Raw genomic sequence first — 13,808 nt, forward strand, 5'->3', positions numbered from 1 at the left:
GTTCAGGGCTCAGACCTCTGGAGAATGATCTCCTCTGAGCCCACCGGTGTGAAATAAACCTCCTCCCTTCCAAGATCTCCGAGTGCTGCTTGGTTCTTTCACCAGTGATCCAGACCAGATTTTCCCAACATTTGGTTCCCTGACCGGGAAACCTAACCGTGCGGGCCCATTGTTGCCACCGGTTTGGGAAAATGGTGAGGCAGTGACGAAATGAGGAATCGAAAAGGAGAAGGCTCACCCTGCCTGAATTTAGGCAGTCTCCAGCTCGGTCACAACAGGCGGGTCCCACTCCACCGTTCCCACCAGACTCGAGGAGACTTGGCAAATGAGGACTTGGAACCGACTTCGGAAACCAGTAAGACCTGGGCCCTAAGTCTGTCCTGTCCTGTCCACCCGTAGTGGTGGAAGGGGGAGCCGATCAGTCCCCAGAGACTTCAATGGTCTCATCTGTAGGAATCCTGTGGGAGGGAATGTAATAACCTCTGTGTGTACGTGAGTGTGAATGTGTGCCTCAGTCTGGGTTGCCTGCCGGTTCGATTCTGTGGCTCCAGGGTGGGCACCCTTAAGGTCTCCAAAAGCCTACAGAGTCTGAGTGGGCCCTTCTGCGAGTCTGTGGTGAACTGCATACAGTCTATGGCAGCATTGGAATAGTTTCCAATCCTAAATCACAAAGCTGAGACCGCTACGGCTAAGCGTCACCTAAGTCCTTTGGGACATGGCCAGACGGGCATCTGACTGGTCTCCTCTTTAGAGGGGCACCCCTACCCCTTTGTCTGTCTTTGTGACACCGCCTCACGGGAACATTATGGGGTTGGGACAGAGCAAACCCACAGTTCTTGAAACTATGATTGAGAACTTTGAGAAGGGCTTTTCTGGAGACTATAGAATTATGTGAATTAGAATGGCCCAGTTTTGGGTAGGATGGCCCTCAGAGTGAACCTTAGGTATCCCAACCATCCGCCGCGTCTGGCCTGTTGTAGCCAGATTCCCAGATTACTCTGATCAGTTTCTGTATCAATTTCTGCTAAGAGATTGCCGAACCCCTCCCTCCTCCTTCGAGTGCAATTTACCTGCAACAAACAGGGACACTGGAAGAAAGAGTGCCTGAATCAGAAAGGGCTGGCCAAACCCAGGCGATACTGGGACCTTGAGAAGGGGACCTTACTTGTCAGGCTGAGATAAAATCATGCTAAAGGGGATGCTGACTCTCTCTGTTCCTCTGCCTAGTAGATGTGAGAGGGCTTCTCTCTTTCATTTCCCAAGTTAACAGCAAAGCTGACAAAAACTTAAAACTGGGAATTCTCGGGGTGCTTGGGTGGCTCAGTCAGTTAAGCTTACAACTTCGGCTCAGGTCATGATCTCACGGTTCCTGGGTTTGAGCCTCGCATCAGGCTCTGCGTTGACAGCTCAGAGTCTGGAGCCTGCTTCAGATTCTATGTCTCCCTCTCTCTCTGACCCTTCCCTGCTCACACTGTCTTTCTCTCTCTCTCTCAGAAATAAATAAAACATTAAAGAATTTTTTTAACTGGGAAGTCTCTTTCTTTGCCTTATGCTGGCACCTCTCCTCTTTTGCCCTCCCTTCCCCCCCTCCTTTTTCTGCACCACCTGTGGGGAGGAGGTGAGGTGTGGGGGGACCTGCATAACTGATTCCTCAGGGCCTGAGGCAACGTCAGCTCCTCCTCCTCCCCTAGATGTTGAGGAACAAAGAACACCGAAGTCAGATTTCCCCACCGACTTTCCATGGCAAAATTGACTATGGGGAACACAGTGTCTCACGTAAACTCAAGTAAAATGTATTCAGTGTTTTATTTAATTAAGTTTGTTCGTTTGAGAGAAACAATGTTTATCAACATTAAAAAACAAACGAACAAACTTGTATTTGCTGAAGGTCAAATAAGCTCCTGTTATCTCTATTCCAATTTGTTAACAAAAGGTTAACTTAAAGTGATGGTTAGTTTTGTCTGTCTCATAGTTCCCATGGGTAATTCTTGGGATAGCTTTCAAAGCCTTGGTAGCCTAAAACATTAAAAGTTTTCCTTACATGATAAATTAAGATTGAATTCATTGGCTATCTAACGAGATAAGAAACTAAAGCACTGATTACTAGATGCTTTTGACTTGTCCGAAAAAAACTAAAGATACTTGGAACTGTGCTGGAGTCCCGCTCCAACAGGCCCAGGTGTCCCTGAAGGATGGGTGGTGTCTGCGAGGGAGGGATGAGGGAGCCCCGAGATTCTTTCTGGTCACCAGCCAGACATTTCTGCACTGTCTGAGACTCAAACTTTATTTTAGTATTAAGTGTTTGGGGGATGGCACAGAGTGGCATTCAGATGATAAATTTCTTTGATCATTAAAAACTTTCCAGAGCATTGATGTGCATAAATATATGGGGAACAGCCTAGAAGTGGCATTCTGATATAAACAGGATGATGTTTTTAGCATAGTAAAGGCAAAAGTTAGTTTTTTATGAGCAGGGGTCAATAGCCTGTTTATCGCTTAATGGGATATATGTAAAAATGATATAAGGAATGGAAATGCATTTTTGTTGAGGGTAAAAGAGAGTAATTTTGTCCTAAATGAAACTGGTTATTTAGAGAGAAATGGCTTTGGAACATAGTTTAAAGCAAAGAAGAGTTGCAGAATGTTCTTTGGAAAGGAATTTTATGTGTGCTCATGATGGACTAAGGTTAAGATAAATAAAATTTTAAAAGTACACTGGTATAAGGTCAAAACTCTGCTTTTCTCTCTGTTCAAAAGACAAAGCTTTCTTGGATTGTTAATCTGCTCTTGATAAGGCAATGTAAACACAGGTTTTCTCTTTTGTCTGCCAAGAAAACCAAAGCTTAGGTTTCATCTTTATCAGGTCTTTGATTGCTTAGTTAAAACTTCTCAATGTTAAAGGAGCTAGGTTTTTCTAACGACTATATAATGTTATACATTCGCCTTTAGGATCTTTTATTGCCACTTTGGTTGAACAGAAAAAGTTTTAAGATTTGTAATGATCTTTAATCCTATTTAGGATGCACTTTATAATTTCCTAAGGTATTAACAAACTTCCCAGGATTTCCATGGTATAAAAGATCTTTTGACCAATTAGGCCCTTTTATTTGGGATGTTAAGTTACTTGGAAAAGCACTGTGTACAATGGTAAACCTTAGGTTGTATTGCACGGGTAAGTGCTGTAACTGCTCAAGTATATATGCAAATCCTAAAGTTTTAATGTTTTGGTATAGAGTTATTATATCTGATTACTTGAAATGTTATGTGTCATGGAAATAACTGAATTTGTCAATTGTATCATAATGAACTTTCATCAGATATTTAACAATGTCCATTTCTGAGATTTTGTCATTCACAATTGTTCTTATTCTCTCACAAAACGTGTTTCTTCTTCAAGGAGATTTATGAAAAGGACTTGTAAAACAAATACAGGTAATTGACACCTTGGAGATTAATAATAAAATGGGTAAGACTTTCCAGAGCCAAAAGTTGCATTTAAACTGAATAAGAATTAGAAACATGGGACTAAATAAACTGAGGAAGATTGTAGTTCTGTGACTCTTATTGAAAATATTGCTGGTTCTCTAATGTTTGCTTATCCCGATTAAGAAAACATTTTCTTAAAATATCTATGATATACAGAAATGTCCTAAAGTATTCTTTTATAAACTGAGGCATTTATCTTTTCTCTCTACGTAAACCCCTGAAATTTCAAAAACTCTCAGGGAGTATTCTTTCATTTATGGCAGTTACAATTGTTCGCATAAGTTCGATAAAAATCTGTTCATCTTGTAACAGGACACCATTGGAAATACTGGTTGCTTACCAAGGCTTTGACTGGAATGTCATATTTGAGAGTCAGGCATAGACTCAGATATGACCAGATAGCTTTAAGGAACTAAGGTTGACTTTATAAAATCATGGAGCCATAAAGCCTTTTGGAAATGTTGGCCTGATACCTTGCTTACAGAGTTCCCAGCAGCCTCCCCAGGTGAGTAAAGAAAGTCACTTCCTGGCAGGTGCAGGAACCTCAGGATATCTTGGGGACCTCATGAAGAGGAATTTGCCCAATCCTACAGGTATTGCAGGCCTATCTGATGGCAAGTACTTGGCTCGCTTCTGGCCTGGAGAGGCCACTAAAAGTTCAACCTGGAGATCCCTTATAAAAGGTCCCAGCAAAGTAAACTTTGTAAGACCCTCATGAACAATCCCTACTCTTGCTGAGCTTATGTAAATAATTAGGCCAGGGTTGTTAAGAGTGGACTTGTTTTACAATTGCATTGGTCTCGATTTAACTATCTCTGGAAATGGGGGTTTTGAGAAAGAAAACCTGTTTAAACAACGCACTGTTATGGATGTTAAATTCTAGTTCTGATTGTCTTTAAATGCTTGTTTGCCTAAAATTAGACAACTTGAGGTAATCTTCAGAGAAATTGTCACAGTATTTCATGTGTATACAATCTTCTGCGCTTGTTATTCTGTAGGGATGATAATAAGACCCCATGGGCATATGATTATTTAAACAACAGGAAAAACAGGAGGATCTTTAAATATGCAAAACCATATCCTCCCTAAACCTGATCTGACATTTGCTAGAAACCCACCCCATATAAACCCAGGAGATCTGGTTTATTCAAGGATGGGGGTCACCCCTTTCAAAGCCTTGGAGGTGGACTTCACAGACATACAACCCAACAAAGGATTCAGCTCTTAAAGTTTCAGGCCTCACCCCATGGGCCCATCACTCTGGAGTTAGGTAGGCCAACTCAGAAGAACCCTCAGCCTGGCGAGGTGATCCAGATCCAGTCAACCAGATTAAACTGACCCAGTCAGCCAGATTAAACTGACTGTCAAAAAGACACTGGCCCCTGAGATCTCCAGCCCTGCTCCAGCCACACCCCGGAAGCTGGCTGGTCTATGCACAGCAGAAGCTTGAGGAATCCCGGGTCCAATGAGATAAACTGTCCTTACTCTTTGCCACTGGGTTGGCAAATGTTGCCCCAGAAAGTTGGGGAAACAGCTAAACGTTCCTGTTTATGCTCACCTTCCTGTATGGATAGGGTGTTCTGTTGTCTTGATTGCCTCTAATCTGGGCCCATTTGTAAGAGCAGGGCACCTTCAATGGAAGATTCTGAGGGGTTTAAAAGCTTAAATGTAGTGTAACCTCTTTTGGTCTATTGGGTTGCCTGCCAATAAGGTTGCTAATGCCATTTTGGGGAAAATGTTCGCACTAAAAGGTTAATGCTTGAATTAACCTTCAGCCTTAAGGGTCAGACTAAGCAAGCAGTGTTGTTACCTGTACTCCTAGGGGCAGAAATAGCCATGGGGGTAGGGACTGGCATAAGAGGTATAGACTCTTCTGTGGGACTAACAACTGGCTGACTCCTGGGTGTCCCTACAGAGCCAAATAAGTTCCCTGACAGGAAATGCCCTCCAGAGTGACAGGCACTTGACCTCTTCTCTGCCAAAAAGGGGGAACCTGCATCTTCTTACAAGAATGTTGCTACTATATCAACCAGTCAGGGATCGTCACCTCCAAAGTCCGCGAACTCCATGACCGTATTCAGCATTGTGCCAAAGCCTTGCCTCCTGGGGCTTTGATCCCCAACCTTGGACTTCCTGGTTACTCCCCCTAGCAGGTCCCTTGCTGTCTACACTCCTCCTGATAACCCTCGGCCCTCGCATCCTAAAAGGGCTAATCCGTTTCATCGAGAACACTGTCTCCCCTCATACCTCGGCCTGAATCCTTGCCCTCGGGGGCTATCGTCCCCTCGATATAAGTGATGATCTCTAAGGTATCCCTTCCGATCATCGACAGGGGGGACATGATGGAGAAAATGAAGGAAAACTCCTTGAGGTCATGCAGGTCATAATGGCCAACTGCCCAAACTGCCCAGGCCTGGCGCTCCCCACACCCACTTCCTTTCCCTACCTCTGCATAGCAGTGACCCCAAGTCACCCTACCCCTACACATCCAATCAGCTTTAAACACCTCTGCTGGTATGGATGGGCTTCTTTAAACATTATAAGCAAACAACCACCTTTGTTCAGGGCTCAGACCTCTGGAGAATGATATCTGAGCCCACTGGTGTGAAATAAACCTCCTCCCTTCCAAGGTCTCCGAGTGCCGCTTGGTTGGTTCTTCCACCAGTGATCCAGACCAGATTTCTGTAGCCAGTCCCACTGCCAGTCTCCATCAGAAGTTGTCTTCAGGCTGGTGTGGGGAGGGGAGAGGCTACTGTCTTGCTGGCTGGGTTCATTTGATGTTAAACCAAGTTCAGAATCGTGATGAAAATCTTAGGCTGCGTATTCTAATTTCCTCAGACTGCATTTGTGACTTAAATAGATGATTGGTAACTTATGAACCAATCCGATATGGAACCAGCCCACCTCAGTGCCCTCATTAGGATTGCTTACTGGCAGTGTTCACCCTGATTGTTCAGTGTGCACACCTCTTTCATAAGAAGCAAAAAAAGGCACGCATCTACAGGGACCTTCATCCAAATGCAGGTAGGGCTTATAATAGAATAGAAAAAACTAAAAGTTTTTATATATTGAATAACATGTGAGATTCGGAGTTTTAAACTAATTTCATGTGGCTGCTTCCACAAAATCATTTCAAACTTGTTTACATGTTCTTTAATACGTATTATTGGTCTCATCATTTTTGGCTAGAATTTCAAGGACATAATCCAATTAGGAATATTCTGGAGGCACTAGGGTGGCTCAGTTGATTGAGCATCAGATTCTTGATTTCGGCTCAGATCATGATCTCAGGATTCATGAGATCAGATTGAGCCCGGTGCTGGGTCCCATGTTGACAGTGCGGATTCTGCTTGAGATCCTCTCTCCCTCTCTCTCTGCCTCTCCTTTCTTCACATATGTGCGTACTCACTCTGTCTGTCTGTCTGTCTCTCTCTCTCTCTGTCTCTCTCTCTCAGAAATAAATAAACTTTTAAAGGAATATGAAAGGAGTATTATGGAATTGGGTAGAAACAAAAGACTGCACAGAAATGGAACTAATTCAGAAGTCAGCAGTCATCAAAAAGTTTTTCAAAACATCAGTTATGATCCATTAATTATTTAGGAAATGAATCCAGTGGCTTTTGACCCAGTGGATTGTTTTTGAATGAAACTGAATGGATGTTACAGAACAGAAGCTAACAGAACTAAAATAGAAAATGTCAAAGCACATCATTCATGTTAAGGGTAAATATTATTCAATGATGGTTTTGTTTGTTTTATGTGTGTGTGAGTGTATATTTGTGCAAATGTGCCGGATTAAGGACATAAAATATAGCACATACTGTATCTCACAGTTACAAAACATTTGAAATATTTATTTCAACTGCATATACAAACTCCATGGAAAACTGAGTGAGGAATCAAAGGTAGGACCAGAAATAAAACAGAGAAAGTGAGAGACGAGGGTGTGACAGGCAGGTGAGGCAAATTTCAGATGTGAACATTTTAGCTGCATTTTGTTTTTTCTATAGTGGAAAGTAGTGCTCAAACCCAGAGCTCCTTAGGGCCATGTTATATCTTTTGCCTTTTCTAACTGAAGAAAGAAGCAAAGGGGAAAGAAAGGGAAGGAGAAGAGAAAAGAGGAAGGGGAAGGAAGGGAAGAAAGAAAGTGAAGGAATTAAAAAGTGATTATGTTTGTGAAGACAATTGAAGACATTTTACGCCCACTCTCTCTTTTCAAACAATCTCAACCTACTTAGCCTCTGGGGGAACGTGTGCCTATAAAAAAGCCACTTTGAAAGGATAGGAATCCCACATTACAATCAATGCACGATGCACTTTGCTGAACTGTCACACGTGACACAAGAGGTTGTGGTAGTAACAAAATCACTGTACTATGTATAATGCTCAGGTGATGTCCTTACTGTACTATGTATAATGCCTTTGCAAAGTTATTTTTTTTTGAACACTCATCCCATGCTGATCAAGTGAAGTATGTGGGACTATCTCATTGGGAATAGCATCCGCACTCAAGGTGTATGCTGACTGGAGAAGGTACCAGCATAAAAGGATGGACTACACTTGGGGCTTCTACCCACTGTTGACTTCAGATAGTGCTTTTCCCAGGATATTTATATGAATGATGCCTCTGGAGTTGTAAAATTCAGGGGCCTTGACCATGCACCTCTTGCCTTCTTGGGCACCTGCCATAATACCTGCTGCTGGCCAGGACAGCATTTGCTGTGCTATGGGCAGCCTTGCCCTCTGTAATGGAAGTATGAGCACTGAGTCCCCAGTCTCCCATGGGTGTTGACCACTACAGAGGTCACTGTTCAGTCTTCATCTGCTCTTACATGGCCTTCACCTGTGCTGGTGGGGTCTCCCGACTGCCAGGTAGTATGTATAGCTTCATCTTTACACTACCTATACAGCATCTGGTAGGTCTAATCCAGGAACATCTTTTTTTTTTTTTTTTTTTCTATAAGATTCTGAAAACAAAACTCTCTCCCTGTCTCCTTCTCAACCTCATTATTCAGGGGCCAGTGAAGCTTCCAGGGCATCTTCAGTGGAGCTCTTTCTAACTCACTCAGCTCTCATTGACCTTCCTCTCTTCTGAATTACCACAGCACTGAGATGTTGCACTACCTAATTTAACCCACTAAATGCTGCCCTGTGCTGCTTGCTGTGGTCTCATGTATTAGTGTGAGTCTACAGTATTAGTTAGACTGGGACTTTCATAGTCTTTGGTATTCTTTGCAGCACCTACTACCCTGCAGTGTCTGAAAGTACAGGCCACACTCAGACTTGGTTGTAAGAAATCAGTTCTTGGAACATCACTCTCTTCATGTGTGAAAAGTAATTTCTGGACCAATGGATCTCTCTTGGAGAACTTATGAATGGTTGCACATAGTTTCTGGAAACAAGAAACTGAAAAATAAAAGCAACATATATGCCAGGCAAGATATAAAGGGCTTTGTGCGCATCATTTTTTGTAACACTGACCACAACCCTATTTTGGTAGGTATCTTTAAACACAATTTACTTAAGAAGAAATAGAAAAATCAGAGGTGAGTCGCTCCAAAATTGTACAGCTAGTAAGTGGCAGAGCCTGGATCCAAAATCTGTGCTCTCTTTACAAAAGCAGTGTCTCTTATATAGATTAATCCTGTTCTAAACTTCAAATAATTCAGGTAGAATGGAAGAGTGCTTCACATCTGCCAGGGAGTTATTCTAGTTCCTCAGAAGGTCTAAGGATATTCCTTCCCAGGAACTGTAAGCTAGTTATCCAGGATCTAGTAGGATTCACTCTAGCATTGGTCATTAATAAGAAAATCACCTCCAACCATCAAGATGAGAAGAAGTCTGGAAACCAAAAAAAAAAAAAAAAAAAAAAAAAAAAAAAAACGATGCAGCAAGTGAATCATGTATAATCTAGGGAAAATAACAAAGAAGTCAAAGATCCAGAAAAATTGGAATCAACAAATGATAAAGTAGCAAGGTGAAGTCGGTGAAGAAATGCATGAGTGAAGAAACACAGGAAAACGGTCAGAATGTGTATGTATAGCTATTAACAGACCTGATATTCTCTTAGAAAGGCTGTTGTGTCATTGGTACAGGAAGAATAAAACTCAAGACATACACAGCCAGAACGCTTAGTACGCCTAAGCCCAGGAGAAATGATGGTAATGATAAAAAAAAAAAAAAAAAAAAAGAATCCTAGAGCGCCTGGGTGGCTGAGTCGGATAAGCGTCCGATTTTGGCTCAGGTCATGATCTCACGGTTCGTGGGTTCGAGCCCCATGTCCGACCCTGTGCTGCCAGCTCAGAGCCTGGAGCCTGGTTCGGATTCTGTGTCTCCCTCTCTCTCTGACCCTCCCCTGTTCACACTGTCTCTCTCTTTCAGAAATAAGACATTTTTAAAAAATCCTTATTGGCACTTATTATGCTGAATACGGTGTTAAATTTATAACACAAATGTATTTATTACCTCAACTAATGAAAAGCTGGTGAGGTTGATTGTTTCAGCAAGTGTTTATTGATCTTTTACTACAGGGTAGGTACTTTTCTAGCCAATGAGGGTGTGGTAGGGAACAAAAGAGACACAGTTCTCTTTATTCTTCATTGTTAGAAGTAGTTATTCCTTTTTTTGTTTGTTTTTTCTTTTTCTTCTTCTGAGAGAGAGAGAGACAGCGTGAGCAGGGGAGAGTCAGAGAGAGAGGGAGACACAGACTCTGAAGCAGACTCCAGGCTCTGAGCTAGCTGTCAGCACAGAGCCTGACACGGGGGTTGAACTCATGAACCGGGAGATCATGACCTGAGCCGAAGCAGGACGCTTAACCGACTGAGCCACCCAGGTGCCCCAGAAGTATTCCTATACTACAGATGAGTTAACCAAGGTTTACAGAGGTCAAGTAATTTGTACAAATCACACAGATAGTCAATGTCAGAAGGCCTGAGTTTGAATCCAACTCTGTCTGACTCCAGAATTCAAATGGAACTCCCCCGTCCCACTGACTCCAGCTGTACTCAGAGCACAGTGTCAAGCATGTCAGCTATAAGATCCCATTCTTAATTATCTTACTTGCTGGAGCATTATACACATGGTCTTTATGGTCTGTTCAGGTCTTTGATCATATTGTCATTTACTATTTTCTAAAAGTTTCATGGATATAAAACTTGCTTGCCCAACTAAATTGAAAATTCCTAGAAGGTTGGGCAAGATAATATATTCTGGAGCATTTCTCAAAGAGCTGGGTGCATTTCACATAGGTTCTAACCACCTGTTGATCTGCCCGGGCACAGTGCTCAACACCATGGGGAATAAAAAAGTAAAAAAATAAAATACTACCTCTGCCCTTTAATGTCTTATAACTTTGTGGACACTGTCATTAAACACTGACTGATAGAATTTTAGTTTCAACAAATCCCACTCTTGAGAACTCATAAATGACTGGTTAAATTTCCAGACTAAAAAGAGAGCAACACATGTATGTTTTCAAAAAGGCAGAAAGGTTAGGGTTCAGAAAACTAGATATTGGTAACAACACCTAACTTGTCTATGAGAAATAACTTCAAGACCAATGAAGAGAGAGTTAATTGAGAGAAAGATCATTGGGTGTTCGATGACAACAAATGTATGTTGTCTGAAAAATCCAGCCTGCTTTATCTTAAGAGCAAGATGGACCATGTAGAAACGGTGAATTAATAAATAATTATAGTTTTACTACAGCCAGATTGTTGATCCTGCCCTCTGTGGTATGCTCATAAATAAGCTAATATGACATAGCCTCAGTGACTATGCTAGAAGGTGGGTACACTCCAAAGAAGCTGCAGAAGAGGTGCTTGATGGGAACTGGTCTTGAGTCCTGAGGTATTTCCAATTTCCATCGATGATGTGGAGGAAACGGGCACAAATGAACTTATTAAGTCATGAATAGCCCCAAAGTGTAGTGCTGGTACTCCCTGTTGAACAGCCCTGGAATTCTCTATAGCTCAGACAGATTACTGAGGAGATAGTTAAAACTAGGACCAGGTGGGATTTTAATAGAGAAAATATATAGGGGAAACAACTTCTGGTCTTTTCTTCCTTTCTTGACTTTACCTCTGGGAGCCAATTGTGGAGGGAGTCTTCTCTTGAGGCCTGTGGCTCTGAAGTGAGAGAAGGATTATCTGGCTTTGGGTTGTGAATCAGTCCACAGGGGCCTCGGTTTTCCCATCTGTGCAATGGGCTAACAGCGGGCCAGCTGTGCCAGCATTATCTTATGTGATTTAGCTAATTAATGATCATTTGAGGTCTTAAAAACAGAAAGTGTTGCATAAATGCATAAGTATTATTATGCTTCACATAAAGGGCAAAGATCTTGACTTGGAAAGAAAATGGGAGGAAAAATTACAGGAGACCGTATGAGAAAACAGAGGAGAGAAGGTATTAGCCAGTTTGGGGAGCACAATTGCAAGGGTTTGAGCATCATAAAACATCTGTGGTAATTTTCACTCACCTCTGCTCCTGCAGTCGCCGTGAGGGAGAACGCAGTCTGTTGTCTTTAAGTAAAGAATCAGGAAAAGCAATAAAGTGAGTGTTTGCCCTTGCCAAGGTTGAGGAAATCTCTCAAATGGCATACAATTTTGGATGTTCTAAATGAAGAAATTACTTAATCTACCTGGGGGACTGTGGCTGTTACATAAACCAATGTAAACAAGCCTCCAAAATCCAGCTACTAAGGATCCTTTGGACATACAACAGACTGCCTCAAATTGACAAATTTCCTGGGCTGTCCTTGAAACTCAATTTGCTGACACTCAGTTCATCCCAAATTAATGGCGTCGCCTGTTCAATGGCCAAAGCTGCCCTTTGGCGTTGGCCTCGAGAGTCCTTCCTGGGGTATAAAGAAGGCCATCAGGACAAATTCTAGATATCTAGGTACCATGGGGTGATGTCAATTAAATGAAATGCATTGGTCTCCGAGGCAGGGGAGGGGCACTATGACAAAGCCGTCTTCTATCGGAAGTGATCAACTGAGCCCCGAACGTGTCCAAGAGATTGGAAGTAGGAGTTGTTTCAAAAGCTGGTGCCACAAGCAAAAAGAAACACTGTTTGCCCACTTTTTTCCTTCCTAGGTCCAACCACCTGCCATCTGAAGCGTCCCTCTAATAAATTAAAAGAGCCTTGTCAAGTAGCTGATTCTATTATTAACCAGACATGTCTCTCCTGGGCTTCCTGGCAGATCAAGAAGACTGTCAGCCTCCTCCACAGGGTTTCCAAGACCACTTAGCTGTGCTCAGCAGCCTCCACAAGGGAAGGACAAGGAAGACAATGCCCTTTATGTGGCCGAGTGGCCCAGAAGAGGCTCAGTGATAACTATGTGATCACAGTTGGAGTCTTCTTGGTGCTGTCCCTCCCACCTTACTCAAGGGCACCGGTGCTGGCCATGAACGTGGAGCAGAAGTGGGATAATTTGGAGCTTATATATCCTATCTGAAGACCCACTGGACTTTTTACCTCATTGCATAGCTCTGGAGACTTGAGAAGCAGAGAATTAACTTTCTGTCCTTGAAATCCAATTGTCGCTACCATAATGCAGTACAAATTAGCACATGCCCAGGACTCAGCAGAAATCAGGACAGACAAAAAAGAAACAGGCAGGATTCTAGATTATTTTTTTGAAAGTTGACCTTTTCCAGGATAGTTTTATGATTCATGGGTCATGGGTATTTTTGTTTATAAATAAACATAGATCTTTTTATGTTGGCAGGAACAGAAAGAAGGAAGGAACAGTCAAGACGTCAGGAGGCAGATTTGAATGTGGATGGGAGCGTTATTCATATTAAGTCAGCAGCACTTCTTGGGAAGCCCCATCACTTTCAGCTGCAACTAGCCAGCTAAAGGAGCAAAAATAGCAAATATAGAAAGAAAAGGATCTTGTTACTCACATTTTTGAGAACATTTACAACCTCCACTAAATTGGAAATTCCTCCAAAGGAGAGAGGTCACTTTTAAATATTTTGTTGAAGCCTCTAGCATAATCTCTAGTGCACAGTAGGTCTTCAACGTATGTTTGTGAATGAGAAAATATTTATTTTTAAATGTTTTTTAGGTTTATTTATTTTGGGAGAGGCTGGGGAGAGAATCTCAAGCAGGCTCTGCACTGTCAGTGCAGAGCCCGATACGGAACTCCAACCCACAGACTGCGAGATCATGACCTGAGCCAAAACCAAGAGTTGGACACCCAACTGATCAAGCCACCAGGTGCCCTGTGAATGAGCAAATAGTAAGAGAGTAAATTGTAAAATGCCCAGAAATGTAGTATAGTAACTCAACATTTGCTTGAAAAACTAGAGAGGATC

Source organism: Crocuta crocuta, unplaced genomic scaffold, assembly GCF_008692635.1.
Source record: "Crocuta crocuta isolate KB4526 unplaced genomic scaffold, BGI_CrCroc_1.0 scaffold172, whole genome shotgun sequence".
Classification (NCBI taxonomy): domain Eukaryota; kingdom Metazoa; phylum Chordata; class Mammalia; order Carnivora; family Hyaenidae; genus Crocuta; species Crocuta crocuta.